Source organism: Eubalaena glacialis, chromosome 2 (assembly GCF_028564815.1).
Source record: "Eubalaena glacialis isolate mEubGla1 chromosome 2, mEubGla1.1.hap2.+ XY, whole genome shotgun sequence".
Classification (NCBI taxonomy): Eukaryota; Metazoa; Chordata; class Mammalia; order Artiodactyla; family Balaenidae; genus Eubalaena; species Eubalaena glacialis.
In genome coordinates this window covers 19,148,018-19,172,861 of record NC_083717.1, presented here as the reverse complement: position 1 = coordinate 19,172,861, position 24,844 = coordinate 19,148,018, and the positions used below count along the sequence as shown (strand labels likewise).

Genomic DNA, 24,844 nt, shown 5'->3' with positions numbered 1-24,844 from the left:
GCACACAGTGATGTTTGCATATAGGTAGGAATATTTAAAATGCATTGATAACTTCTGGTTAGTGGGCAGTGAATACACACCCTCTCCTAAAATTCCAGTGAAAGGACTCCATAACAGTGTGGAAAGCAAGGAAAGATGGCATTGCTAGACCAAAACCTTTGAGGAATTTCTGGAAGATGTTAAGGAGAAGGGATTGTACAGAGAACCTCTAGAGCTAGGGAGACAGCAGTCCAATATGGGTCTGGAGGAGGGCTGTCAAACATAGAACTAAGGAAAACATCTACGCTCAGGGTCAGCAAAGATGGAAATCCAGGGACAACCTGGAGTAATTAAAGGACTGATGCTATGGGCCATTCGATTTCTCTGTCACAAGGAAGAATGAGAAACCGCAATTGCCCCGGGTCTAAAATCAGCAAGAACCCTTGTCTTATATAATGTGGGAGAACTGTCTCACTGGTTCTTAAGGTGGGACTTGAGCCAAAAAAAACCCCAAGTAGAGCAATTTGGGACTCAGAAAGTTTGGGACCCTGTAACAGATATGCAGATCCCAGTCCAATCAGCCAACTCTCCATCCACCATTCCATCCTTTCCTCCATCCATCCATGCATCCAAAGGGGGTGGGAGGAGAAACATCCACATTCAGTGAAAGGCACTAAGAACTCTCTAGGAGCTCCACCTCCAGCACAAGGCTTTGTTAGCCTCAGCAAACAGCACTCACGGAGAGCTGAAACTTACATGCCTGATTGTTATCCAAACCAAACAAGAAAGCTGCCTGTCAATCCCCACTTCCATCTATAGAACCCTACAGTCAGCCTCCTAGTCAAGAAAGAGGCTTGTTCGGCTACAAGTAAATCATACCACCTTCTTATGTTATTCTAGCCCTTCAATTAAAATTATGAATCAACAACCAAGGCCCATGAAATATTTGAGGAAAAACACAAACATGGGAGCATCAAGACTAAAAACCAAAATACTGACCCCTGAGGAAAAAGAGTTGATGAAAGAAATAGAAGAGAGATTAAAAAAAAGTTCCAATTGATGTCTTCAGAGAGATTTATGATGACACAGCAATAAGAATAATTGCTATTTAAAAAGCAATCAGGGGACTTCCCTGGTGGTGCAGTGGTTAAGAATCCGCCTGCCAATGCAGGGGGCATGGGTTCAGTCCCTGCTCTGGGAAGATCCCACATGCCGCGGGGCAACTAAGCCCGTGCACCACAACTACTGAGCCTGCGCTCTAGAGCCCATAAGCCACAACTACTGAAGCCCGCGTGCCACAACTACTGAAGCCCGTACACCTAGAACCCATGCTCCGCAACAAGAGAAGCCACCGCAATGAAAAGCCCTCGCACTGCAACAAAGAGTAGCCCCCACTCGCTGCAACTAGAGAAAGCCCGTGCACAGCAACGAAGACCCAGTGCAGCCAAAAATAAATAAATAAATTTATTTTAAAAAAATAAGAAGATAAGAAAACAACAAATCAATATTACTTACAAATATGGATACAAAAATTGCAAATAAAATTTTAGAAAATTGATTCCAGAAGTATATTAAAAGAATAATATGTAATAACCAGGAATGCAAGAACAGCCCAACAGTAGGAAATATATTAGAGTAATTCACTAAATTAAAATATTAAATGATAGGCCATATGATCATCTCAATGCATGGTGAAAAGACAGTTGGTAAAATTCAATACCCATTCCTGATAAAAACCTCTTAGTTTTTTAAGGAACCTCCATACTGTTCTCCATAGTGGCTGTATCAATTTACATTCCCACCAACAGTGCAAGAGTGTTCCCTTTTCTCCACACCCTCTCCAGCATTTATTGTTTCTAGATTTTTTGATGATGGCCATTCTGACCGGTGTGAGATGATACCTCATTGTAGTTTTGATTTGCATTTCTCTAATGATTAATGATGTTGAGCATTCTTTCATGTGACAGGGTGAGAGAGTGTCATGGACATATATACACTACCAAATGTAAAATAGATAGCTAGTGGGAAGCAGCCGCATAGCACAGGGAGATCAGCTCGGTGCTTTGTGACCACCTAGAGGGGTGGGATGGGGAGGGTGGGAGGGAGGGAGATGCAAGAGGGAAGAGATATGGGAATATATGTGTATGTATAACTGATTCACTTTGTTATAAAGCAGAAGCTAACACACCATTGTAAAGCAATTATACTTCAATAAAGATGTTTAAAAAAAAAAAAAAAAAAAAAAAACCTCTTAGTAAGGTTGAAATGGTCGGTGCTTTCCTTAACTCGATAAAGGGTATCTACCAGAAACCAATGGCAACCATTATTCTAATGGTAAAACACAGAAAGTCGTCTTATTAAAGTCAGACACAAGTCAAAGAGTCTCATCATTATTGTTACTATTTCAGTTTGTTTGGGTGATCTTAGACAATAAAAGCTCAGAAAAAATATCTAAAATTTATAGATACTCTGTGGTAGGATTCAGCAAACTTTTGTTATAAAGAGCCAGCTAGTAAATATTTTAGGTTTTGCAAGTCATATGGCCTCTGTCACAACTACTCAAGTCTGCTGCTGTAGGGAAAAAGTTGTTGTAGATGATAGTAAATAAGCAAGCATGACTAGTACCAATAAAACTTTATTTACAAAAGCACTGCAGTGGATATAGGACACAGGCAATAGGGAAAAGACAACATTAGCAGAAGTAGGTGATATGATTGCTTGGGTAGAACATTCAAGAGAATTAGGTGCAAGTAGCCTTAATAAGATGGCTGATGCGAGGTAAATATATACAAAACAATAAGATTTCTATGTATCCAGCAATAAATATTAGAAAGTGATATGGCAAAAGGATCAAATTTACAATAGCAACAAAAGCTATGAAAAATATAGAAATAAATAAAAGGAATTTGTCAATCCTATATAGAGAAAACCATACAGCATAGAAGACGACGAACAAATGGAGAGAAATACCAGGTTACCAGAAGGGAACGTTCAATATGGTGAAGATGTCATTTCTTCCTAAAGAATACAAAATTTTTGGAATTCCAATTAAACCTCCAAATGGATTTAAAATCAAAACAAAATAAAAGCTGACAAGCTGATTCTAAACTTCATCTGAGAAAAAAGGTTATTCTTAAATTGTAACAAAAAATGTATTTTAAAGAAAAAAATTCCTGGTACTTCAGGATTTACACAAATAAACCAGTGTAAAAGAACAAAGACTGCAGAACTCAAATTTAATATATGAAAAAGTTGGCAGTTAATAATCAGTAGAAAATAATATATTATTTAATAAATGGTATAGAAACAATTGGCTACCCATTTGCAAGAAATAAAGTCAGATCCCTACCCATCACCATAAACAAAATAAATTCAAGTTGGATTAAGAATCTAAGCGTAACAGTAAAACTATGAGTCATAGAAGAAAAAAGTTTTTTTCTTTCCTTCTTTCCTCCTTTCCTCCCTTCTTTATAATTTTGTGGCAGATACTACTGACTGGCCCTTTAAACATCCTCTCCAGGTGCCTTGCAGCATGTGTTTCCATTATACTGAAGCTGGAAATCTGAAAATAACATTTCCATGCTGCCTTGCAGCTAGGGTTCTACCTACAATCCAGTCAAGCAGACACAGTGATGGGAGGCCTGCTAGATGGCACTGAGCAACGTGAAGTGAAAGTGACAGATGGTGAAACAGAATCTCCTGGGGGTAGTTGTTCTGTCCCTATCACCTTAGATGGAGCAGTGGGTCTTGGCTGCCGTGAGGTTTTGCCAGAACAGTCCTGAAGGTAGAGTTGGGCATTTCTCCTGGCTGTGTTATTCTTGACTGTTAACATCAAACTACCTCCCTGACCCTCCCAGTTTTGTACGCAGCCATATACCTTGTAATAAACTCTTCTCTGTCTAATCTAGAATGAATTCTATTTCCTGATCATTACAAGTAGTGAGGTATTTTCCAAGCATGACCTGAAGTCCAGGAGCTTTAAAGAAGCTCTTTCTTTATATTCATTCATCAGATGTCTTATTAAATATCTAGATATCATGGAAATGTTCGTTGTCTTTTGTTTGTTAATTCAACCTCTGGGAATTTAATTCAAGGAGATCTTATAAACTTTGAAAGAACTCTATATGCCTGGAGATGAAATGGCAGCATTATTGGAAATTAAAAACAATCTAAATATCCGACAAATATGAGAAAAGTTAATTACTGTAATCACTCAGTGGGTTTTTGTTGTTGTTGTTACCACGAAAAACGGCTATGAAGACTATAACAACATATTTAAGTAAAATAAATAGGATACAAAATAATTTATATTCTAAAATTACAATAATGTAAGAAAACCAAGAACACAGGGAAAAAAATACTACAAGATCATAAATCAACATGTGAAAAAGCACTTGTATCAGGATGCTGGTCTATTTTTCTCTATTTTGCACATTTTCTATAATGTTGTATTAATTTTATAACTTAAAATAGAGTTAAGAATCACAATTGGTTTTAAGTCCATAGAAGTGGACTTAAAGGGCATATTAGCAAAACCAGAGGTTAATATGTAATTTTTAATTGATATATAATTGGCATATAACATTGTGTGAGTTTAAGGTGTACAATGTGTTTGTTGATACACTTATATATTGCAAATGAGTTCTACTATAATCATATTAGATAATACTTCTATCACATCATGTAATCATCATTTCTTTTTTGTAGTGAGAACAAATAAGATCTAGTCTGTTAGCAACTTTGAAGTTTATAATACAGTATTGTTGACTATATCTCTATGCTATAATTAGATCTGAAGGACTTATTTATCTATGAGTTGCAGTTTGTACCCTTAAACAACATCTCCCCAATTCCCCCACCCCCAGGTAACCACCATTCTACACTGTTTTTTATGAGTTTGGCTTTTTTAGATTCCACGTATGAGTGAGACCATACAGTATTTGTCTTTAGCTGTCTGACTTATCTTACTTAGCATAATGCTCTTAAAGTTTATCCATGTTGTCACAAATGGCAGAATTTCCTTCTTTCTCATGGCTGAATAATATTCCATTCTCTCTCTCTCCCCTCTCTTTCTCTCTCTCTCTTTCTCTCTCTCTCTATAAATATATATAATTACATATATAATATATATATTATATATAAGTTAATAATATATATTATATAAATTATGTATAAAATTATATATATATATATTCATCATATTTATCCATTCATCCATTGATGGGCACTTAGGTTGTTTCCATATCTTGACTATTGTTAATACTGCTGCAATGAACATGGAAGTGCAGGTAATTCTTTGATATCCTATTTCCATTTCCTTTGGATATATACCCAGAAGTAGAATTGCTGGGTTATATGGTAGTTCTACCTTTAATTTTTTGAGGAACTTCCAAACTGTTTTCCACAGTGGCTGCATCAATTTACATTCCCGCCAACAGTGAACTAGGGTTCCCTTTTCTCCACATCTTTGCCAAGATTTTTTATCTCTTGTCTTCTTGATAGCTGTTCTAATAGGTGTGAGGTGATATCTCACTGTGGTTTTGATTTGTATTTTCCTGATGATTAGTGATGTTGAGCATCTTTTCATGTATCAGATAGCCTTCAGTATGTCTTCTTTGGAAAAATGCCTATTCAGATCCTCTGCCCATTTTTTAACACGATTGCTGGTTTTTTGTTATTGAGTTGCATGGGTTCTTCATATATTTTGGATATTAACCCCTTATCCAATATATGGTTTGCAAATATTTTCGCCCATTCCATAGGTTGCCTTTTTATTAAATTTCATTTTGAAGGTTGCTCACAAAAAGGAGAAAAGGGACTCTTCTCCACCCCACCCAATTGTGACTTTTTTCTCCTAAATATTGCTGGGATCAATTCGAGGAGGATGATTTCAGGTGGAAAGTGCACTGCAACAGTTCCTTGTCTTTCTTGCCTAGATTCTAAAAATTCTTAGTGAAAAGAATTTAAACTAAGTGAAAAGAATTTAGTTTAAATTCTTTAATTTAGCTTAAATTAAAACTAAAATGTATCCTTCATGTGTTGTTTCTGATAGACAAATTTTATGACTGTTTTTTTTTTAAAGGGTATTTTATTTGTTTATTTTTTGTAACTAAGCTTAGTAACTTTCCAGGGAGTGTTTTTCTTGTCATTAGTTAATTATTTTCTTTATTTCTCTGAAGGCAACAACTAGAATTAAGAATTTAGCATTATTTGTCTTGATTCAGAACTGAGTCATCATTAAACTTTCCAGCCAAGAATATATTCTTTTATTTATACAAATTATTTCGAGGACTAAATCAACGTCTCACAGAAAATAATGCTCAAGAGTTGACTTACAAAATTATGACCTTAGAAATTGTAACAAATTTCTTCTCTATATTTGATTGATTAATGGGAAAAAAAGATACAGAGGCTTTGAGTAAAAAGTAGGGTTAGCTTATAAGACATTTACTGAAAACTAGTCATATGCCAGAAAATCTAAATTCCCCAAAGGAGAAATTGTACGGGCTATATTTTCTGACCAAAATGTAATAAAAATAGAAGTTAATAACAAGAGATTTAAATACACTTAAAAACCCTGAAGAAAAAAGTATTTTCCTAACAACTTAGGGATCAGAGAAGAAAATCTGAAAAGGACAATCTCAAACTATCTAGAAAACAACCATAGTAAAATCTACACACACATACACAATTTAACCAGAGTCAAATTCAAAGGAAATTTTGGAGAAAAAAAAATAATGAAAGACTTCCACAATGACAATAAGTAAAGCAGAACAGTAATGGTGTAGGAATAAAATAGATAATACTGTCATATAACAACACAGAAATATATTTAAGAACATCAGAGAATTTAGCGCTTCATAATCTTACCAGAATCTAAACTATAAAATGAAATATATATGAATAAATTTTTGGCGGGCATATTATAGAGTCTTTGTTTTGTACCTACTTTACCCCTAATAACTTATTTCAGATCAATGCAACTGCCTGATGATGCCCTGGTATAAAAGACAGATGATAAATTAAGATACAACTTAGGTTCGTTTTGATATGGACACTGAGAGAAAATGGGATACTGTGCTTGGTTAACTTCTTTGGTAGGTGTTTGTGGACCTTTCCAGACAAGGTCTCAGTAAAATTTCCAAGAATCCATCCGTTAGGTTCCTGCACCTTCCACCCCATTCACTTTCCTGTTGTCCAAGGGGGCTATCTTGACAAAGGTATTAGTCAGACAGTCAAAATATCCAGATTTCATAAATATGAATAAAGATGCAGCTTTACTTTCTGAAGCAAAGGTGGCAACAAATTTGCCCTTATATTTTCTTATATGGAATTTTATAATTTTAGCTCTAACATTTAGCTTTGTGATCCATTTTGAGTTAGTTTTTGTGTATAGCGTGTGAGTCTTTATTTTTTAATAGATGTTATTAAGAGCAGAGGGTGTTTTTATACCTAAAGGACCAAACAAACAAATAAACAAACAAAAAAGCTCTCTCTCTTTCTGTGATGTGATAACTTACAATTCTCTGCACATTCAATCAAAACATACTCATGGAGTCATTTGTGCAAATGTATGTAGTAATGAACCAAACACTATATGCTAAAACAATAAAAAGAAAAAAACAGCAGCAGTAAGTACTATACTACTATAATCCAGGACCAATCCAAATGGATTTAGGGTAAATTTATGATTGCTCCTGCAAAAACTGGATTCCAGCAAAACTAGTTTAAATCAAGTCCATCCACAGAAAGATCATTGATTAACCAGGCATAAAAATTAATTCTTGACTTAAAACACACAGACACCAACAAAACAAACAACCCCCCCCCACAATCTCAAGAACCCCAAACAGCTGAATCGGCAGACATAGAGGGAATTCAACTTCTAGAACTGCACGTATTTTATATGTATTTCACATAACAGTTTCCATGTAACTTGACAAAGTTAAGCTGAAAATCCCCAAACACTTTTTAAAAATGATGACATATTCACAGTACTTAATTCATGGCTTGCATTTATATTTCAATCAGCTAAGCAATATATTTGTTTTTCTCAGCATCTTTCATTTATTTGCCTCTTGGTGAAGAATCTGAACCCCTCCACCATTTGCCTTATCCTTCCAGCAGTTCTGCAGCAGAGACAACCAGTCAAAAATGCAATTATTGGGCTTCCCTGGTGGCGCAGTGGTTTAGAATCTGCCTGCCAATGCAGGGGACACTGGTTCCAGCCCTGGTCCGGGAAGGTCCCACATGCCGCGGAGCAACTAAGCCCGTGCGCCACAACGACTGAGCCTGCGCACTTAGAGCCTGTGCTCTGCAACAAGAGAAGCCACCGCAATGAGAAGCCCGGGCACCACAATGAAGAGTAGCCCCCGCTCACCGCAACTAGAGAAAGCCCGCTCGCTGCAACTAGAGAAAGCCCGCGCGCAGCAACGAAGACCCAACGCAGCCAAAAATAAATAAATAAAAATTTTTAAAAAATGCAGTTATTCTCTCATTGCTTCATAATGTAGTGTCAAATTGTGGGGGGATCATTCAAGGTCCCTCTCTGTCAATATTCACCAGGGGCAACGGCCCCCCGAGGCCTTTTTCAGGAGTGATCAGGGTCTGTCCTGCAGCCCAGAGGAAGGTTAGCAGTCTCCAGGGCCAGGTCAGCAGGCTTTCCAAAGGGTACAAACAGCAAATGTGGAAAGTCCATGTCAATCAAAGGCAGGCAGAAGGTGAAGGAGTGGGTGGCAGGGAGGCCAGTGCTTCTAGCCAAGGGGCAGAGGCTTGATGACCAAACCAGGGCCCTCACTGTCCGGTGGGCACAGGTCATCCTGGCATCTCCCCAGCTTGCTGGAAGAGTTTTTCAGGGCAAACATCTCCTGGGATGAGTCTATCCATGATCCACGCCACATACCTCTCCAAATCCATCAGCATCTTTCTCTTACTAAACCTTTGCTTACAGTGAAAGTAGGTGATTTCTCTTCCCCTGTGCACACCGTCTGTAATACCTCTGCACCCCATTTTCTCCACTCACATTAGTCCTACCCACCACCCAAGGCCAGCTCAAGGCTCCCTCCTGCATCCTGGCGATCTACCCTCCTCTAAATCCTGTGGCAGCAGAGTTAGGATCACTAATTTGACAGTTCACAAGGTGCCTTATGGCTTATCTGTCTCTTTATGTGCATTTTCTAAATCTTCTCAACTATGCTGAAGGGGCAGAATTTACACCTCAACTCTCCTAGTAGCCGGCACAGCGCCACGGTTGGCATTGGGTTGGCCAAAAACATCTTACGGGAAAACCCAAAAGAGCTTTTTGGCCAACCCAATACTCAGAACTCAATGTAAGCTCATATTAATATGTATTACTACCTACTTTAAAATAAGAACAGTAGGAATTATAAATATGGAAAAATTACTACGGATCAGGTACCTATAGAGCCTGATTTAATTCTCGAAGCAATCTTATGAGGTAGTGACATTATTCTAATTTTATAGGTTATAAAACTCAGAGAAATAATAATTTCCTGCCTGGAGAAATAATAATTTGGGCAAGCTCATGTGAGTGGAGGACTGGACCGTGCCTAGGTCTAACTCAAAAGCTCATGTTCACAGTCAAGCCACGTGGCCTTCTGAAGACACAGGCTGATTAAGAGGTAGAATTTGGCAGCTACTCTGCTAATGCTGCTGTTACAATATCTATAAGTCCAGTTCAAATACAACTGATTTCGTGTCTGTCTTTCACACCACACTGAGGTTAGGCAGGGAATCTTGTATTTTCATCCAAGCATGAGACACACACCACTCACTAAATACACTCAGCTGCTGGGTGATCTTGAGCAAGCGATTTAACCTCTCTGTTGGTTTAGTTTCCTCATGTGGAAAACAGCAATGAAAACAGTCCCTACGTCATAGGGATGAGATGATGCCTATAAAGTGCTTAGCATAGTATCTGATGCATATAAAGTGATATTAGTGATACTAATATAGCTATTATTATTATCACCATTATCATAATCATTTTTGTTACTATATCTCCCTCTAAAACCACCAGTGGAAATAAATGTCAGTCACTTATTCACACACCACACACATGTTCCCAAGTCCCAAGTACTAACTGATGGTTAGTTCTGCCTGTTGCATTTCTGTGTACCTGGACTGCCATTTTTCCATAGGCCAGGGACATTTCTAAAAGACTAAGCTATTGGGAAGGACATCTGTAAGTAGTGTTTCTAGGACAGAGGTTTTTTTCTTTTGGCCGTGCCATGTGACATTTGGGATCTTAGTTCCCCAACCAGGGATCGAACCCGTGCCCCCTGCAGTGGAAGTGCAGAGTCTTAACCACTGGACAGCCAGGGAAGTCCCTAGGACAGAGCTTCTTAACCATTCTGAACAAGACAGGAACTGTATCAGAATCTCCCTGAGACTTTTTCAAACTGTACCCATGACACCTCCAACTCCACAATCCAAATCTTATCATTACCTCCTGCCCTGAAAGGGAGGTGTACTTCTGGAGTTGAGGACCACCACAAAGAGAGCTGCTGTTGATGAGGGTATGTTATGCCCGTGAGCTAGCAGGTGGAAGCTAAAGAGAAAAAAAAAGAGTTGACAACCACCGTTGCCTAGGGCAACCGATCATATTTTGCCGGATGTGGGTTTAGGGCATCCTGCTCTACCTTTTACTTCCACTCTTTTTCAGCCCCTGTTACTTTTAGGAAGAATCCAAAAAATAAGGGCGGTGTGGGGGGAGGCGGCAGAGGGGAAGAGAAAGAAAAAAAAGGAAAGTAAGCAATGGCAATTTGATGCTGTTTGTTTTTGTTGCTAGAGGGCTCATAAAGCATTCTGGGTGTAGGTTTAATTATGCATTAGAATCTGGTTCCAGGGACAGACCCCACAGTAACAGAAAATGCTTTTCCCGTCTTTTTTCCTTTAGCTTACTTCATAATGCATCTAATATCCTCTATGCAGCTGAAGGGTTAACATGGAGTTAGGATACAGTGTTTATGCAATTACCTATTGGACAGTTGCACTGTCCAATTCAGTAGCCACTAGCCACAGGTGGCCATTGAGCCCTTGAATTGTGGCTAGTCCAAAATGAGATGTACTGTAAGTGTAAAATATGCTGGATTTGGAAAACTTAGTATGAAAAAAGAAAGAGTAAAAGAGTTCATCCACCATTTTAATATGACTTTAATGCAATTTAGTATAATTAATATTAATTCATTAAATAGTCATTTTGGATAAATATATTAAATAAAATAGATTACTAAAATTAACATCCCTTGTTTCTCTTTTACTGTTTCTAGTGTGGTTTCTTGAAAATGTAAAGTTATCTATGTGGGGACTTCCCTGGTGGTCCAATGGTTAAGACTCCATGCTTCCACTGCAGGGGGCATGGATTTGATCCCTGGTTGGGGAACTAAGATTCTGCATGCTGTGCAGCGCGGTGAAAAAATAAAGAAAATAAAATAAAAATAAAGTTATCAACGTGGCTTGCATTATGTTTGTACTGGACAGGGTAGGTCTAGAGTAGAACAGTTCAGTTATTACAAGTGCCTAAACGTTTGACTCAAAGATGGTAGGTTGTGGTGACTGTACCATATGAATGTAATCTGAATATTACTCACTAAGAGTTAAATCAGAATCTCCCCATTTCCTTTCCCACTGCACTGTATGCTCCAGCCCTGTTGAACGATTTCATACATGCGGTGCCTGGAGGAAACTCCACTGGGCCTCCTGGAAATAACTTTAGCCTTCAAAGTGCCTCTTGGTCACCCCCGTACAATGTCTTCTCTAGAATCACTCCCGTCACCATCTTATGCACATCACACCCTGGAATGTGTTTATTTGCAGCCCTGTGTCTCCCACTGGACCAGAAGCTTCTTGAGGTTCAGCACCATATCTTATTCTGTTTTACACCTCTTACTCTGGCACATGGTTGGCCCTCAACAGGTATGTGATGAAACTAAAAAAAAGTTCCCATGACAACACGTTGAGCAGAGTTTCATTCAACTCGAGTGTTTGTGTAAGCACAGAAGCCCCCTCTGTGAGTCTCGAGGATGCTCCTCTGCTCTGAGGGTCAGTGCAGTGAGCTCCCTGGGCGTTTCAGCTTTTCTATTCTACAGTGGTCTTAAGAGATCTGCTCACAGCCTCACACTGCATTTAACCATGTTCCTGGCCCAAGCCACTTCATCTCTGTTTGCTGCGTACAATGGGGGAAATTTAATGCACCGCGTTAGTCAGCAAACAGTCTTGAATTGCTAAGAAATAGTATTGATTTGCTAAGTTATATCATTTACAGAATTTAACTAGAAGGAAGTCATTCCCCTAAAAACAACAAAACAAATAAACAAATGCTACATCCCAAACCTCATCAGTTCATTGACACAGCTGTGAGTTTTACGTTAGCAGCAGAGATGAAAAAGTTCATTAATACTATAAATACAGCAGCCTTAGACAAATTCATTTAATCAGTCACTGAATTGAGATCATTCTGTAAATCACCTGAAAAAGATTTTGTGGTATTTTTTCTGCCACATAACTAATTTGTTCGTTCTTCTCTTTTTGAGATGAAATCCTAATAATGCACTTAATTGAAAACTGGACTTTTTTTCCTGTGGGGAAAAAAATAGTCTATTTCATGGACTATGATGTAGACAATGATATAAGTAGCGTTCTACTAAGTGCGACTGTTTCATAATGACACTGCCCTGACACCCATTATAGCCAAAACAAACAAAATGTCAGTTACCTCCATCTCAGTAGCTACTTCCTAAAATTCACTTTCAGCTTTCCGAATGTCATAACAGCATCATCTATCATTCTTCAAGAGCTACTAGTGAACCTTTAGACCTGCTCTAATGCTCGCATCCATTTGAATCCAGCTGTGCAACGAGGAAGCTTCCTTCTCTTCCGAATCTGGTCTTAGATTTTGAAAATATAAATATCTTAGCCTCAGGGCACAAAAAGCTCCTTTGTGGAAAAGGCCATTGTCTTCCCTCCCTCAGAATCCTGCTGTTAAACTCACAATCATAGAAACCTTGTATTGCATAAGGCCCATGTCACTGGTTATGAATTTATGTATAAATATGGGGCTTTTTAGTATTCATTTCTCCCTCTCCCATTTATCAGAAAGAATTTTCACTGTCTTGAGTCTCATGGGCATGAAATATTACTGATTAGCTGACTATACTCTTATTTTATCTATTTGATAAAGATTGCTGCTCAGGACTTCCCTGGTGGCACAGTGGTTAAGAATCCGCCTGCCAATGCAGGGGACACGGGTTCAAGTCCTGGTCCAGGAAGATCCCGCATGCTGTGGAGCAACTAAGCCCGTGCACCACAACTACTGAGCCCGTGAGCCACAACTACTGAGCCCGTGTGCCACAACTACTAAAGCCCACGCACCTAGAGCGCGTGCTCCGGAACAAGAGAAGCCACTGCAATGAGAAGCCCGCGCACCGCAATGAAGAGTAGCCCCTGCTCGCCACAACTAGAGAAAGCCCGTGCGCAGCAACGAAGACCCAACGCAGCCAAGAATAAAATAAATTAATTAAAAAAAAAAAAAGATTGCTGGTCAATCCTTTCAGCAAGTTTTTTTGTTTGTTTGTTTTAGCTTTTGGCCACACCCCACGGCATGTGGGACCTTAGTTCCCGACCAGGGATCCCCCCGACCAGGGATCAAACCCGCACGCCCTGCATTGGAAGGCAAAGTCTTAACCACTGGACTGCCGGGGAAGTCCCACATTCAGCAAGCTTCGAAAAGAAGAGTTAAAGCATTGGGATCTGGTTTTATGTCCCATTTCTTAAACTGTAATCTCAGGTAGAATTCTTAAAACTCTCTAAATTGTCATTTCTAATTTGTACAATGAGAATTAATAACTGTATCTTCCCAAGTAGTTACTTAGGCTGAATGACTGTAGTCTTTTATATAATAAGCGCATAGTTATTACCAGTTGACACTTCATATCCACATCCAAAACTCAACTTCTGATGGTCTCCCCTCTAACCTCTCCATGTTGGTTGATGATAATTCCATCCTTCCTATTGTTTGGGTCCAAAACGTTGGAGTCATCTTTGGTTCCTCTTTCTCTCACACCCCATATCCACTTTGCCAGGAAACCCTATTGGCTCTACCTTTAAAATATATGCCAATTCCCAAAGCTTCCTAATAGGCTCCTTACTCTGTCCAGCTTTTTCTCAAGCAATCAGAGTGAGCCTTTCACATGTAAGTCAGATCACATTACCCCTCTTCTCAGAATCCTGTAACGGCCCCTCAATTTAACTCAGTGTAAAAGCCAACGTTTTCACAATGGCTTACAAGACCCTACATGATCTGCCACCTCTTCACCCCCCCTCTTACCTCTCCAACTACATCTCCTATTACTCTCTCCCTGCTCACTTACCTCTAGGCCACATGGGTGTCTTGTTCCTCAAACACACCAGGCTTACCCCTGTCTTACAGCCTTGGCACTGGCCGTTCCCTCTGCCCGGAACACTGTTCCCTCAGATAGTTAACTCCTTCAAACCTTTGCTCAGATCTCACCTTCTCAATGAGGCCAAGCCTGACCACCTTATTTAATTCTGCAATCTTACTTCGTTCAACTTTGCCCTTTTTAATAGGACTTTTCACTAATACCTATATTATTTACTTATTTACTATGCTTACTGATGATTGTCTATATCTCCCCATTGGAATATAAACTCCACAAATGCAGAGAACTTTGCCTCTTCTGTTCACCTAGAATAGTGCTTGGTAAATATTTTTTTTGAATGACTGAATTGTATTTAAAGCAGAAATCTAAGTAATATGGAAATTAGCAGTTCCTAAGTTACATATCCTTTATTACACTTAAAAGTTATAGTTATTGGGCTTCCCTGGTGGCGCAGTGGTTGAGAATCTGCCTGCTAATGCAGGGGACATGGGTTCGAGCCCTGGTCTGGGAGGATCCCACATGCCGCGGAGCGACTAGGCCCGTGAGCCACAGCTGCTGAGCCTGCGCATCTGGAGCCTGTGCTCCGCGACAAGAGAGGCCACGACAGTGAGAGGCCCGCACACCGCGATGAAGAGTGGCCCCCACTTGCCGCAACTAGAGAAAGCCCTCGCACAGAAACGAAGACCCAACACAGCCATAAATAAATAAATAAATAAATAAATATTTTTTTAAAATATATATATATATATATTTTAAAAAAAGTTATAGTTATCCCCTGATGAATCTTGGTCACTTCATTAATGACTAAGATACCACTACTTCCACGGTACTTACTCTAAACCATTTGTAATCCACTATGTTTTAATGCTATTAGATTAAGTTGTCTTTACTTAATAGGACACTCTATTTATGACCATGCTTAAAGTCAGTGGAGATTCTAATTTGTTTCCCAAGTGCCAATATACTCTAATTCCCAGTTTGACATTTCTGCAAATGCATGTACGTGCTTTCTAAATGCTTTTTAAAAAATCAGCACATTCAGAATAATGATTACCTCTATCAAGAAAAAAGGGTAATTTTATTGGGAGGAAGTCAGAAGACGTATTGATAATATCTTACTTCTTAAGCTGGGTGATAGGTATCCAGATCTTGGCTTTATTATTATTTGCTGTAATTTACATATATATCTTACACCTTCTCTTGTATGTATGAAATAATTCACAGTGAAAAAGGAAGGAAAAAAATAAATCTAGTGTTTGCTTGTTCTACTACCACTCTTTATTTTCCTTCCAGTTTGATATGATAGATATCTATGGACGTAAATCTTCCAGCCAGTTTGTGACATAAATCACAACTGCTATGTGATCTAGCATTTACCCCCTCTCCCAGCCCACAGTCATCTCACTGATGAGTCTGTCATATGAGATCAAATCAGAAGGATCCCCAGCAGAAATAGAAAAAAAGCTACTCACTACTTCATTGATTTAATCAACGTAGCCAGCTATCAAGAGGGACTGGAATATAATAAAGATAAAAATGAAATCACATGATTGCTGCTAAAGCAGATTATTTTTTCAAAAGACATATATAAAGATAATAACTTCACAAGTGATTATAGCTTGTCTTCCCACTATTAACAAGGCACGTTCTTTGCTTGCCTACCTTCATTTCATCTTCCCTGACCCCAGGGTGGTGTAGGAATCTGATGGGTGCTCCCACAGCACATGATCTTGGTCACGTGTGGAACTGTAACTGCCCATTTATATCTCTCCTATTAAACCAGAACTTCACTGAGAAAAGGCCTCATTGTTTGTTTGTTTGTTTGTTTAATATTTTATTTATTTATTTATTTTTGGCTGTGTTGGGTCTTCGTTTCTGTGCGAGGGCTTCCTCTAGTTGTGGCAAGCGGGGGCCACTCTTCATCGCGGTGCGCAGGCCTCTCACTATCACGGCCTCTCCTGTTGCGGAGCATAGACTCCAGACGCGCAGGCTCAGCAGTTGTGGCTCACGGGCCCAGTTGCTCCGCGGCATGTGGGATCCTCCCAGACCAGGGCTCGAACCCGTGTCCCCTGCATTGGCAGGCAGATTCTCAACCACTGCGTCACCAGGGAAGCCCGGCCTCATTGTTTTTTCACCGTTTAAGCCCTTGTCCTTGGTACAGCACTTCAAGTGCTGGTGTCATACGGCTCAGTTCAAAGGTCAGCTCTGCTTCTCACTCCCTAGGTAAGCTTCTTAACCTCTCTGTGCTATCATTTCCTCAACCATAAAAGCTGGTAATAATAGTATAAGCCCAGGATGTGAGGCTTAATGAGACAACACGTCTAAATTAGTCACACAGGGTCTGGTACAAAATATAAGCTGAATAAATATAATTATTATTTACTATTACCATTTGATGATAAAGAGGAAACTGAATTGACAGAGAAGAAAGACAATAGCTCTTATAATATGATTCTTAGTGATTCAAGTGCATAGATGATGTTCAGGAAATGTCTGGAAATGGAGTCATGAATTCAGGCTCTAGAGTATGTGCTGAGAAGGCGTGGTACCTTGGAGTGGTGCTACATCTCTGCCTGCTTGAGCCTAAGGGTTGGTAGCCTAAGGGTGTGGCCCATGGCCTAAGGGTTAGGCCAGCTGGGTCTCAGGGCCTTATGACATATTGATGGTACAACCCAGAAGTGGAACTCATATATCTGCACGTTTAGTAAATGTTATTTGTGTCCCAACTATGGTGCCACGAATTTGGCTAGGTGATGGCGATGCAGTACAATTGTAAATATCTTGGTGTGATAGACTATGAAACACAAACTTAATTTATTAGAAGATTCTGCACTCACGAAAAGGTATTGGGTATAAAAATAACTAAAATAAAATTGAAGAGGATTCGAAGTAAGTGAAAATAGTCATGCTTTTTGCAAGTGGGATGGTTTGAAGAAATTCAAAGTGGTATATCAAATGCAGACACTTATGGTAATGCATTCTATAGGTAGTTCTTTCTAACAGTAATATGAAAATATCTAGAACTTTTAATTTGTTATTGAAAAAAGGCAAAAAATAGTGGGTGATTGGTATACATTCTCAGGACATGAAAATACAAAAGATTTAATGGACACTACATAACCCAGTAAGTATTGCGTTTAAGATTTAAAGTAACTAAGTCATAAAGTAATCCATATTACAAAGTTATATTTCTTGAGAAGTAACACGTGAAGAATTTTGAAATCTAATATGGACCTGCCCAAGCTTGGGCATATCAACTCCCTACTTAAGTTTTTCAAAAGAATGGAAATTTGCCGTCTTACATATAGGCCAAAAATTGACTGTTTTTAGAGGAACTTCTAAAAAACAAAGGCCTCGAAATATTTCAGAATCTAACAACATCTGTTATCATTATTTTCTCCATTCTTTCTTGTTAGTGATCAGCAATTCTAACTTTGTCAGCATTCCAGATAGGACAAATTCAAAGAATTATGGCAATTCCTCAATTGCTATTTTAATGACAGACATTTGGTAGGCCAATAATCTTTATGGATAAGTTATCTCAGATCCAGAGAGATCAAAGCAACTTAATCAACGTCACTCTTTTGTAGTTAAAGGCAGATATGGAACAGAACCCAAGTCTTCCAAATACCCAGAAAAGACACAGATATTAGTAATAATGTGAAAATTACTAAGTACTAATAGTCTGAAGATGATATTAAATTTCTTAGACCTTTCACAACACATTGAGCAGACAGGAAATACCACCCGGAAGACATTACAGAAGTTTCGTAGTAGATCCTCTGTTAATTTTGCTAGCCAGCGTTACTGTAAGACTGCCCATGTGCCGTCCCAGTATTTCAGTGAGGCCAGAGGGAAAATTGCCACTGGAGGTTTATTCAAAGGGACAAAGGCTCCCAAACATCCATTCAGAGGCCCTAGACTTTAAAATTAGTAGTAGCTAGTACCTTGGCCTTTATTTAAATCACATTATACCTGAGGAGTAATAAACTCATGAGTTTTTTTCTTTATGTTACTTCCTCCGATACTCCATTTCTTTCTATAATGATCACATTAAAAGTTATTTTTGAACCGCTTTGCCAAGAGTGGCACTAGGAAAAAACACGTTTAGCGTTCCACAATGGTCTGAACGATAAGAAATACCTTCCCAGAAGGAAAATAAGAGGTGCACTGGGCAAGGTCCTCAGGGGGACCCCTGCCCCAAGGTCCTCCTGGATATAATGATCTCCTGGTTAGTTTGCTTCGTGCTCTAAAAGGATGCTCTGGATACTCATTCCAAGCCAAATTACAAAACTTGTGCCTGGTGTCCACATCTTTCCTCTACCTCATTTTAAAACGAAAAGGACAATAATTCGGAGGAAAAGTTATTTTTAAAAAGAAGAAACAGCCGTCTGAAAGTTTTCAAAGAGGAAACACTCTAAGACGCGTCAGACTGCGATCGTCACTCAAATTCTCACACGACTTGCACTCAATGCACAGCGCCCTGAAATGCCCCCCCGTGAAATACCCCCCGGGATTCCTTCAGCGTCGGTCAGTCTGGGGCTCCCGGACCCGCTGGACAGGCGAGGGTGTACCGGTTCCCCGTCTGACCTCGGAGCAATTTTCTGGGCAGGAAATCAGTCAAATCTGACAAATCCGAACGCGGGGAAGACGAGCCCCAGCCCCAACCCCCCGCGGAGCTGGGTCAAGTGCAGGGGTCGGAGGAGGGGACTCCGGGGACCCGCTGCCCTGGAGGGCCCAGCGGGGGCCGCGCGTTCACCTGGCCGGCGCCGCAAGCAGGGTCGGGCCTCGGACCCAACAGGCCAGACTCCTGGTCGGGTGACCGCCCAGCGGGTCCCGGTGCAGCTCCAAGGGCCCCTGGGCGGACCGGCGGCGCCGCTTACCTCGACGGCTGCGCGGGGCCTAGCGCGCGCGGGGCTGGGCCGGGAGGGCGACGCGGCGCACTGGTCTGCGCTCCGGTTCAGGTCGGCAGCCTCGGGAGGAAGTGGTGTCAGCCCGGCCCTTCCCACGCAGCGCGCAGACGTGGAGCGCTCGGTGCGCGGCTCCGCATCGAGGTGCGAGGAGGGCTCCTGGCTGGAGACACACCCACGGATGTGGATAAAGACGCCTAAAGCTCGGCGGCTGCTTTTTTCGACTCTACGGGTTTGTGCCTCCTTTCGTCTCACCCCTCCCCCCTGTACCCCCCCGAAGAAAACAACTTGGTTTTAATTCTGGGGAAAGTTGCGCCTTCCTCTCAGCCCTCCCCTACCTGCGCCGCGGGCCCTCCTCTCTCGGGAGCGACCCCCTTGGTTGTCGCCTCGATATATCAGTGGCTAAGGGATTGGGGGCCGGATGGCGGTTCCACAAAAGCCCGAGAAGCCGATTTCTTTTGCAATGGTCTTCCGAAGTGTTGACTTCAGCCCTTTCTGGGCTTCCTCTTTCGGGCCAGTTGTGCAAGGCCCGGCTTCCCGGCGGCGCGCAGCCCGCTCGCAGCGCACGCGGGAGCCGGAGAGGAGCGGTCCCCGCCCGCCTGGCCGCAGGGGAGGCGCGGGACCGGGGTTAGGCGGTCTCCGCTGGAGCCGGGGCGGGGAAGGGCGCGCTTCGCAGCGGCGGTTTCTCAGTTCTCCGGTTGGCAACCGCCCCCCAAAGTTTAGCGGCACTCAGTTGGCCGGCGAGGCTGTGGCTTCTCCCATAATGCTGGTGGAAATCCAAAATGGTCTGAACCCTGTAGACAGGGATTGGACAACAGCGACTTAATCTACATCTGCAGTGACCCTTTGACCCAGCGATCCCACTTCTAAGAATGTATTACAGAGATACAGTGATGCAAATGAAGTAATGCGTACGCACCAGGCCACTCTTGGCCACACAATTTGTCATCGCAAAGGACTAAGTGGAAATAACGCCGTGACTTTTGGAAGTGGCGTGTCCAGAGAGAAAGTGGGTGAGATCTGAAAACACAGCAGTTAAAATCAGTTAGATTTGGAAATGTGGTTGAATTCACCTGTCCTTCCCCTCTACAGCTGGGTCGTCAAGGACTTGTATGTGGGGAAGGGGGTGGAGACCTAATGGCATAAATCAGACCCATAAATTAATTGGGTAATTTCAGATAGTTCAGCCATTAACTACTTAATGAGAAACTATTTAGCACCTACCCTTCTAAGAACAACGAAAACAGTCGTGAAGAAAGCAGTTCCTTCTCTCATGCAAGGTACATTCTAGTTGGCAGAAAACAGACAATATACAAACTAATTTAACGCATCAAGTAATGTAAGCATTTTGACAGAAATTGAAAGGGGAGGAATAGAGAGTGATGGGAGTGGGGATGGAGTTGCTCTATTAATTAGGAAGTCATCAAGGAAGCTAAGTGACACTTGAGCCAGACCTAAATGCATGAGCGATTAATCCATGTGGATTTTTGGATGAGAATACTCCGGGCAAAAGGAAGTGCACATTTGAAGGCCCTGAGTTAGGAGGGCACTTGAGATGTTGGAAAAACAGCCAGGAAGGGACTATCCTGGTCTGGGAGGGACTTTGCTCTGAATGAGGGGAAACCACTGAGAGGTTTGGAACAGAGTCATAGTACTATGTAAAAAGTCAAGTCAAGCAGAGCAGTGACTTTCATGGGAAAGGAAAAGAGGTCAGGGAACACCTCTTTGCAAAATAAGGAAAAGGGGCAGCCATTCAGAGACTTGGAAAAGCATTCCTAGATAAAGAAGAGCAAGAAAAGGTCTTGAGATAGAAACGTAGGTTAGAAAGTTCAGTGTAACTGGAATATGGTGAAAGAGTAGAGCAGTGGTAGAGGATGGGGACCAAGAGGTAGGCAGGCGCCAGACCAAGCAGGGCCTGGGGCTCAGCCTTGAGGACTTTGGGTTTTATTCTAATTGCAACAGGGAGCTATGGGAAGGTGTTTAGCAAGTGATTTGATTTCTGCTGTGTGCCATCCTACTGGCTTGTGATTGGAAAATCAGTCGGATGGGGCAAGAGGAAAAGCAGTAAGAGAGCACTCAGGAGGCTGTGGTAACAGTCCAGATGAAAGGTGATGGTAGCTTTGGTGAGGATTCTACTGTGGGGATGGTGAGAAGAGTTTGGATCCAAGACACATTCTGAAACCAGAACCAACAACATTTGCTGATGGGCTGGGGTGGGAGTGGCAGAGTGGCAGAAGGGATTAGAAATCGAATGTAAACCAATGGGACTGGTGTCCTGGGAGCTCTGGTGTGAGGCATGGCTAGATGGAGAAAGGTCAGTAGGGACAAACTGTGTAGGACCACGTGGACCATGTCCAGGATTGTTTTCTCATCCTAAAAGCAATGAGATTGTGTAAAATAATATCTCAAGCCTCTATTTTCTTTGTAAAGTAAGAAAAGAAGTCGGGTCATCAGCTGGGGGTGAGATAGGAGGTTAGCAGGTCACAGATTTAGGGAGCTGGAGAAAGTTGTTTTTTTGTTAATGTTTATTTACGTATTTGGCTGCGCTGGGTCTTAGTGACATACAGGATCTTTAGTTATGGCATGTGGACTCTTAGTTGCGGTATGTGAGATCTAATTCCCTGACCAGGGATCGAACCTGGGCCCCCTGCATTGGGAATGCAGAGTCTTAACCACTGGACCACCAGGGAAGTCCCAAGAAAGTTTAACAAGGTCATTGCAGAGAATCCGAGAGTGTGTTGCTCAAAAAAATATAATGGAATTTCCAGGCAGCCTGAGAGCCTGAAATTGGTGATGGTGGTGGAAGCAATCTGCTTAGTCGTGTGGCTCTCCTGCAGGGCTGGGTTACCTAGGTTTGGAGAAAGTTTAGCTGTAATGGGAGTGGCCAAAAACGAGCCAGCTGGAAGGATGGGTCATTGTGGTCAGAAGGTAGGCAGATTGAAATTTGCTCCTGGAAGCAGTGAGATCAGTTGACAATGTCCAGGGTGTGACCAAGGGCCTGGGTGTCTGAGTTGATCAAGGAAATATGAGGCCAAAGGGTAGCTAACTGTTAAGTCACCCAGGATTAGGGTGGCCACATAAAATTGTTGAGGCTGGGACACTTTTGAGGGTACCAAAGTGCTAACTGGATGAGAAATCAGGAAACAGGTGTAATGCATGACTCTTCCAGGCAAACAGAATGATAAGAGTTAAGGCCATCTTAAAGGCAGATTGGGAGTCAGGTGTCAGGGTTTTGAAATGAGAGTGCAGGAGTGACTGGGGTTTGGGAAGATGACAGTTCTGAAGAGGTAAACAGAATAGTTTACTCAAATGGCATGAGCCTCGAGAAAAATGTGTTCACTCTTTGTTTTGTTGTGAAAAAAAGCTGAGCCACTAAAATGTCTGCAGGTAGCAATGGGGAGCACAGAGAACAGCAAACCCACCTTCTGAACTTAAGGTGCATGGAGTGTGAGAGAATAAACTACTTTCCCTTAAGAAAGTTGTAGTGGAAAGTCTGCAAGGGCAAAGTTAAAGCCCCAGGTAGAGGAACGCTCCAGAAAGAGCTTCAAGACACAGGAGTGGCAGTGAACAAGTTTGGGAGATGGCTGATTGAATCACAGGCAAGGAAGAACCGAATATCCTGGAATGATGATGTGGGAGAAAATTCTCCAGGTGGCACCCTCTTTGGGTAGGGACTCCCTGGAATATCTCTGCAGAGGGCAGCTAGAGAATGCAGGGGAACTCAGTTTACTTAATTGAATTGGATTTTTACTGTGTTTCTTACAGCCTCACTCTTTTGGCACGTCTACCAAGTCCAACATGTATTTTTGCCCATTTCCTCCAGGCTAAAGAGTGCTTTCATCTTTTTGCAGGGACCTGGGTTGACCTGAAGTAAGAATCCTGCTACTTTTTTTTTTGGAGTGGAGAGGGATTTTTTTTCCTTTTGGTTGAGCATTTTGTAAAGTTTTGCCCATTTATTTTATTTGGCTTGCTCTTAATAGTAAGAAATGTTTGTTTCTGATATCAATATCTAACTTTTAGGCTGTCTGCAGCAGACTGTAATTTCCAAAGATGGCCAGGACCATCTCTCCCTTCCCCATCAAGAGCTGGAATCCGTTTCTTTCCATCCCCCTTGAATCCAGGCAGGCTCTGTGACTGCTTTGACCAAAAGAAGGCAGCAGAAATGGTGGTGGACTTCGCACTTAACTGGCTCTTTCCGCCCTGAGGTGAGAGAGGCCACATGCAGCAACACTGAAGCATCAGATGTGAGGTGAAGGCGCCGTCTTGGGCGCCCAGCCCCTGTCCGGCCTTCAGAGGACTCTCGCCCCAGCTCTTATCTAAATGCAGCTGCATGAGAGACCGGGGGAAGAACCACCCAGCTGAGTCCAATCAACCCACAGACCCCTGAGAGATAATGATAAATAGCTGTGTGAACCTCTAAGTTTTGGCTTGTTCACAGCTGGAGATACTCAAGATACCATCTTGGGTACCTCTGCTTCTCATTTTTCTGTCCTGGTTAAGCTCCTGTGCTTTACTTTATAAAATATAAATTGGTAATAAAAAATAACTCTGCTCATGATTTCTATTTTAATCATAACATGCATATATAATTAGTATGCTATTACTAATTATATGTTTTCCATATAGTATATATTTTTCCTCTTGCCTGTTAACCAAACTCTCCCTCTGCCTGACCCGCTCAGTCCTCTGGCCTTTGTTCATCTCCCTCAGCCAACCCCTTCCTGCTCCACACCCCAGTGATAGTGGGAGGAGAACAGAAAGGAAAGGATGGAAGAATAGCCCCAGGAGGAGAAGGTTGGGGAAGAAGAGAGAGCCCAAGAAGGCTTGGGAGAGAATTTTTGGTGCGGAGCTGAGAGCAAAGCAAGGAGAAAGATGTTCGGGGACACTGCAGGGTATGAGAGAGGCAGAGAGTAAGAAGAAGGGTTTTAAGAATGGTGGGCTTGGTTTAAAATTAAATGTGGCTGTTAGTTTCTTTGCACTGACACTGCACAGAGGCTATGCCCGTGGGAGCCCAGTGTTAGGTTACTTAATAAGCATTAACATCTGTGAAATATTGAGATACATATGCATACACTGTCTCCCCAGAACTTGTGTCTCTAAAGCAGTTATCATTGCTACCTAGTATCATTGGCTGAAAGTATGAAACAAATAGGGATTGATTTATAAGGAACAAAATCCATTCAAAGTGGCTCAGGCGCAAAGGAGAAGTTCTTGGAGAAAAACTCTGACAGCTCATTGAACTCAGGAGGTATATCTGGGTCTCTTGAGAGACTATGCTAAGAACTAGAGGATCACTAGGAATTCTCTCCATCTCTTGTTTTCTTGTTTTTTTTTCAATTTTAAAAATTGTGGTAAAAATATATAACGTAAAATTTATCATCTTAACCATTTTTAAGTGTACGGTTCAGTGGTATTAAATACATTCATACTGTTGTGTGACCATTACCACCATCCATCTCCATAGCTCTTTTCATCTTGCAAAACCAAAACTCTGTACCTGTTGACACTAATTCCCCAGTCTCCCCTCCTCCAGCC

General features: G+C 41.4%; 1 protein-coding gene and 1 non-coding gene across 2 annotated transcripts in view; both read right to left on the bottom strand.

The window, feature by feature from the left end:
* Positions 1-19,351, bottom strand: part of APBB1IP (amyloid beta precursor protein binding family B member 1 interacting protein) — a 99,586-nt gene extending 80,235 nt beyond the window's left edge. Inside the window, exon 1 of the mRNA XM_061181617.1 lies at positions 19,283-19,351. The gene's annotated coding sequence lies outside the window, so the exon portion shown is untranslated. The remainder of the gene's footprint in view (positions 1-19,282) is intronic.
* A 2,575-nt stretch (positions 19,352-21,926) lies between these two features.
* Positions 21,927-21,999, bottom strand: TRNAG-CCC (transfer RNA glycine (anticodon CCC)). Its single transcript has one exon. It is a non-coding gene; the product is annotated as a tRNA-Gly (tRNA).
* Between the last annotated feature and the right edge of the window lie 2,845 nt (positions 22,000-24,844).